Genomic DNA, 6,665 nt, shown 5'->3' on the forward strand with positions numbered 1-6,665 from the left:
GGGGCAAAAACTGAGTTGATTTGTATTTAGGCCCTTTGGTAACACCTGTTCTAGAAAGACTGGGCCAATATACCCAAATGGTAGGGCGTGCAAGGGCCCTGTGGCAACAGGAGCAGAGCAGAGCTGAGCCCCTGGAGCAGGAGTGAGAGGCTGCTCTTCAGGCCCAGGGCAGAGTTTGGGCATGGTGGACAAGGAGCAAACCAGTACCTGAGGACAGTAGACAAGAGACCGAGCTTCAGGGACTGGGCACCTATCTTTTTCTACAGCTATCTTCGACCCCTCTGCTTGGACAGTAGTTGGGAGGAGGAGATATTCTGAGGCAGTTTGAGCAGGGGCACAGCAGTTGCTAGACTCCTCTCTGTGGTCACCCTAGTCTGGCCTCATGCTGAGCCCAGAATGAGCCCAAGAAGACCAGGAAACACCCTCTGCTCCCCACTGCTCTGGGTCAGAGCCCAAAGGGACTCTGGAAATGGATTTTCCAGCAAAAAACAACTATTAAAACGGAAGGATGGAGGAAGGCCAGCTGCCCAGTCCCTCCTCTAGCTGCTGGCTCTCTCTGAGTAAAGAAAACCATCTGCTCTGCTGGGCCTGAGCCCAGGCCCCAGAGGGGGGATCTCCAGTCCCTCATAGCGGTACCACTCATGCCCAGCTGGCCCTGTGAGAGCCTCTTCCTGCCTGGCCTGCTCCCACCTTGACCCTGAGCCCTGCAGGCCTCTACAGATGCCCAGGCAAGGGTAGCCTGGGTCATCATAGTCCTGACCAAACTGGGAACTTTAAATCTTTTCCCGTATCAACACTACTTGAGTCCACACCTGCTTCCCTTCTCCCAGCCACCACACAGACCTGAACCCTACTTAGCCAAGTGGCCATGGCTGCCTCCTGCTCCCCAGGCTCCACCTCTGACAGGAGCCAAAGGGTATTATGTAATATCTCAGTGTCTTCTGTGAAAGAACACCATGTTCAGGAGCTCGGGGAAGAAAGGGTTTTATTTAACGCTCAGCTCATGCTCTATCACTGAGGTCAGAAGGGCAGGAACTCAAGGCAGGAACTGCTGCAGAGGCCGGAAAGGGATGTCGCTTACTAGCCTGCTCTCCTTGGCTCGTTCAGTTTGCCTTCCTAAACAACTCAGGACCACCTTCCCCGGGAGTGGCACCGCCTATAGTGAGTTGGGCCCTCCTCCATCAGTCCTTAATCAAATGCCCCGTCAGGCCAATCTTACGGAGGCAATTGCTCAGTTAAGAATCCTCAGACATGTCTGAGTTTTTGTTGAGGTGACAAAAACCTACTGGGACAATGTGTAAAGACTTAGAAATATCTAATAGATTGTTCATAGATGACCTTGAACAATATCCAAGAAATACAGAAGGGTGGAAAGTCACAGGCCCTGTCAGGCCTGGCCTGGTGTGCGTCATCCTGGCTTGTCCCCTCCCACAGGCAGTGTCTTCTGTTTAAACAGTTATCTTGCGATGTCCTTGGGGTCCCACAGAGCATGAAGATGAAGCCCCATTACTCACAGCTTCTGTTCAGCCCTGGTGTATGGCTGGTCCTGGGTCAGCAGACTGTCACGGGTGAGCAGCTGTGTGGCTTGGATTCTCAGGGGTGGAGTTCAAAGACAGCTGTGAACCATCTGGGGAGACAGTCCCATGCTCCTCATCTTCAGTACCTGTCCCCCACAGCCCTCAACATGGACATCCTTCAGTGCCACAATCCAGGCGTGTGGAGATACGGAACCCGTGCTTTCCATAGCTTCTCTATCACTTCCAGAGTTGTACACCATCAAATTGCCTGCCTGCTCTGTGCATGTGTGTGCGTGCTTGCGTGTTGTACATGTGTATATGCATGTTCCCATGGGTAGGCACATTTGTACGAGCGTGTGTGTGTATACGTTTTCATGTGTATGGTGCGCTTGTGTACAGGTGTGTGTGTAAATGTGTACACAAGGGTGGAATTGTACACAAGCCTGAAATTGATACTGAGTGTCTTCCTTGACCTCTCTCCACATTGTATACTGAGGCAGGGTCTCTCAAGTGCATCTGCAGCCCATTGGTTTGGCCTGTCTAAATAGCCAGTTTACTCCAGGGAGTCCCTGTCTCTGCCTCCACGCCTACCTGCCTCGTGAGTGTTGGGGATCTGAATGTCGGTTCTTTATCGAACAGCGAGTGATTTACCTACTGAGTCATCTCCCCAACCCCTTCAACCATTTTAGTGTGTAAATTCATTGTACATAGTAATGTCTTCATATGACATTTCCATGCATGTTGTCATGACCTTTGTGTTCACCCCCGTGTTACTTTCTCAGCCCCCTCCTCCATTCATTTTTTTTATTTAGTGAGTGCCTTCTCTTACTGATTTGTAAGGGCTCTTTGCATAGTTTGGAAATTATAGTTTTATATGCAGCAAGAATTGTAAATCATTTTGTTTTTTTTTAATAAATTTATTTAATCCCAGCTGCAGTTTCCCTTCCCTCCTCCCCCAGACCCTCACACCCCCATGTAAATCATTTTCTAATCTGTTGTTTATGGCTCATGTGTTCCTGGCTGCTGTGTGAGCAGGATAAGGAATCTCACAGTGGGCGTTCTGTGTTTATATTAATCTGAACCGCATATCTTCTTCACTTGAGAGGAACTAACGAGTCAGAACTCAGGTCATCTGCCCTTGGGGACCCCAAGTCTGCTGAGGTGGAGGTGGGGATAAGTGAACACTGGGTGATCCATGAGTAGCATGCAGAGCATCTAAGAGGCCCCAAAGTGATCACCACCAAGTGGACAGGAACAAGGGGCTTTGGGCCAAGACAGTTGATGTCTGGATTAGTTGGGTCCAGAAGCAAAGGTTGCCCACAAGGAATGATCTAACACTAACAGGGTGGAAAGATGGTGGGTCCTAGCATTCAGCACTCTTCCCAAAGCTGAGAGGCTGTGGGGCTTTAGGGTACTGTGGGCAGGGCCTCCACCTAGGCAGACCCGCTCTCTTCTAAAGCAAGGCACTGTTCAATGCCCAGGATGCAGGCTGCTCCTTCTCTGACTTCAGCATGCTCTGGCTGGGGGTTACTCTGGTCCTCCAGGATCCCACTGCAGAACATGCTTGTCAGCCCCTCCCCAGAAAGCCCTGTGTGAAATGGCCCTCATACTAGTTGTCTCTCCTTCCATTGATGTCCATCAGAGTAAGGCTGCCAGACAAGGCCTGGCACCACAGGGCCCTGTCCCCACCCAGCTTTGTGGGGTAGATAGGGGGGACATCCATGATGGACGGCAGTGGGTAGGGCTGAGGTAATCTGTATGCATGGTGGGTGAACAGTGGCCCAGCTGTGAGGCCAACACCCAAGCAGGGCCCAGGGCCAGCTACTCTGGTCCATTTTCTCTGGACCAGCTTCACACTGAGTAAAAGTATCTCCCCACAAGATCAGAGGCTTTTTGACCCCCTCCTGGTCTTGCTTTGCCCCCATCCTCTACCCCTTGCCCATCACCCATTATCCATCCTGGGCCTGACTTGACCCTTGCACCCTGGATTCAGGCTTAGCCAAGGGGCCCTGGAAAGCAGGTTCTTCAAATGGGGACACTGGCCCAGGTCTCCCAGAGTGGGCACTTACCTTGATCAGAGTGCTCAACATCACATAAAACCAGAAGAGGCCCTGCAAAAGGAAAGGTCAGCTTCCCAGGTGCTCTTTCCTAGCCTACAGGTGTAGTAATAGGAGCAGCGGGGCTGCGTCCCCAGCACCCAGGCCACCTGCTAGCTTATGCCCGAAATAACAACACACAAACTGTATTCATTTAAACACTGCTTGGCCCATTTTTATATAGCCTCTTCTAGACTAACTCTCGCACCTGGACTAGCCCATTTCTAATAATCTGTATAGCCCACGAGGTGGCTTACCAGGGAGATTCTAGCCTATGTCCATCCTGGGTCGGAGCTTCATCGTGTGTGCCTCAGAGAGCAGAGCTATCATGTCTACCCGGGAGAGGGGAGCATGGCGTCTCTGCTCCAGAGAGCAGAGCTGTCGAGTCTGAGCTCACTTCCTCTTCCTCCCAGCATTCTGTTCTGTTTACTCCTCCCACCTATGTTTTAACCTATGAGGCCAAGCAGTTTCTTTATTACTTAACCAATGACCTTCCTCCATCATACAGGTCTCAGCTGTGTTCTTGGCAAGACTGCTGACTCTTGCCCACTGGGAACCAGACAGTGCAACCCAATTTGCTATCTCCCATCTGTCCTGTGAACCCCCAGACACCCCAGGCAATATATCCTGAAAACCCCTTGGGCTCTCTGCAGGGTCTCATCCCATATGCTCTGTGCATCTCTGTGCATCTCAGACTACTCAAGGACACAGCCTGAAGCTGGGACCTTGGTGGCACCCAGCACTTCTGCACTCCTGCCTTTGCCCTCGGCCTGCCCACCTCTGACCTGTGATATGTCTGGTGTGATCTGGGCCTCTGACCTTTGGGTACTGCTTGGCAAGAGAACTGGCTAGAGATGAATCCCATGGGCCCCAAGGAAATGGCCAGGGCAAGGAGCATGCAAATACAGACCAGATGGAAAGTCACAGGATTCTAGCCCCACCTGTCCAGGAGTGGGTGGAGCCAGGGGCTAGGCAAGGAAGTGGAGGATAGGCAGAAGAAGTTTGGGACCTAGGGTTGGACAAGGTTAGGTGCATCTTGGGGAGGTGAGTCAGCTGGAGCAAGCAAAGCCATGGCTGACTATGAGGACCCTGTTTTGTCCAAGTTAGAGTTTTGTATTTTGTTTTGTTTTGATTTGGTTTTGATTTTTTTTGAGACAGGGATTCTCTGTGAAACAGTCTGCCTGTCTTGGAAGTCACTCTGTGGACCAGGCTGACCTTGTACTCATAGAGATCTGCCTGCCTCTGGGATTAAAGGCATGTGCCACCACCACCTGGCCTAGTTAGGGTTTTTATTGCTGTGCTAAAACACCATAAACCAAAGCAACTTGGGGAGGAAGGGGTTTATTTAGCTTAAAATTCCACATCACTGTTCATCACTGAAGGAATTCAGGACAGGAACTCACACAGGACAGGAAACTGGAGGCAGGAGCTGATGCAGAGGTCATGGAGGGGTGCTGCTTACTGGCTTGCTCCCCATGGCTTACTCAGCCTGCTTTCTTACAGAACCCAGGACCACCAGCCCAGGGATGGCACCACTCACAATAAGCTGGGCCCTCTTCCATCAATCACTTATTAATAAATACCCTGCAGGCTTTAGATAGATCTTATGGCGGCATTCCCTTAATTGAGGTTCCCTTCTCTCGGGGACTTTAGCTTGTGTCAAGTTGACATAAAACTACTCAGTATAGCTGAACTCTTGTCAACCTGACAGATGCACAAACACCTCACTGTTCAGCCACACTTTTTCTTTCTTGTTCATCCCCAAGATCGCACATTATTATGGACAACACAATAGAAGGCATTTTATAAACTTAGAGTCCCACAGTCTTAAAAATTCAAATACTTTAAAAGTTCAATCTCAAAAAAAGGCCGAGGTCTCTTTTAAAATCCCAAATCTCTAAACTATGGTTATAAAGTCAAAAATAAGTTAAATACTTTCTTATTTCAAGAGGAAGAACCAGGACACAGTTGCAATCAGAACGAAGCAAACTCAAATTCCAACAATATAATCTCTAATTATCCACTATCTCGGATCTACTCACAATCTTCTGGACTCCCCCATAGGGCCTGGGCCATTTTCCTGGCTCTGCCTTTTGCAACACACTCAGATTGTCTTCTGGGCTCAGGCCAGCTTTACTCCATGGCTGTTGCTGTTCTTGGCGGTTGTCCCATGGTATTGGCATCTCCAAAATCTGGGGTCTTCTGCTGCATCTGGGCTGCTCTTTCACCAATAGCCTCTCCTTGGCTCTTTTCATGGTACCAAGTTTCAACTTCTCTCCACGACCCCTTCAATCCTGGGTCTTCCTTCAGCTGCTACAGAGGGTACACCTTCTCCACTGGCCTCTCCTGGAGTCTCCTAGTCCCTACCTTCAGTTGACCCCTTCAGGCCTTCAAAACCAGTATCTGGGAGACTTACACATGACCAAGTTCAGCTGTCAGCATGGGTACAATGTTGCTTCTGGAATCTGCGCTCTTAGAAAACACTTCCCAGAAGATTTCTCCTTGGTGATGCTGGTCTCTTGTTACTCACAGTGAACATGTAGCTCTAGCTAACCAGCGTCCATTTTCCCAGCGAAGCAAAGGTTGTGCTTTAGTGTTAATCACAGTTTACCATTTTCAGCCCCATCTGACCGGACACCACAGACGTGGCACACAAACGGCCCAGCAGAGTCTTTGCTGTCCTCTGAAACCTCACAAGCCAGGCCTCCATTGTCTGCACTGCTCTCGATGTTCTTATCTTCTGGGCTCCTACAGAACAGTTCACTGAACTCTCAACACAATGGCTTTTCCAGAGTTCCGAAGTCCTTCCCCAATCCTCCCCAAAACAACATGGTCATGTCTGTCACGGCAATACCACACTGTCCTGGTACCAATTTCTGTCTTATGGTTTCTATTGCCCTGATGAAACACCACACCCAAACAACTTGGAGAGGAAAGGGTTTGTTTGGCTTATGCTATTACATCACAGTTCATCACTGAGGGAAATCAGGACAGGGTCTCAAATATGACAGGAACCTGGAGACCCAAACTGATGCAGAGGCCATAGAGAAGT

The sequence above is a fragment of the Microtus ochrogaster genome, unplaced genomic scaffold (genome assembly GCF_000317375.1).
Source record: "Microtus ochrogaster isolate Prairie Vole_2 unplaced genomic scaffold, MicOch1.0 UNK6, whole genome shotgun sequence".
In the NCBI taxonomy this organism is placed as follows: Eukaryota; Metazoa; Chordata; class Mammalia; order Rodentia; family Cricetidae; genus Microtus; species Microtus ochrogaster.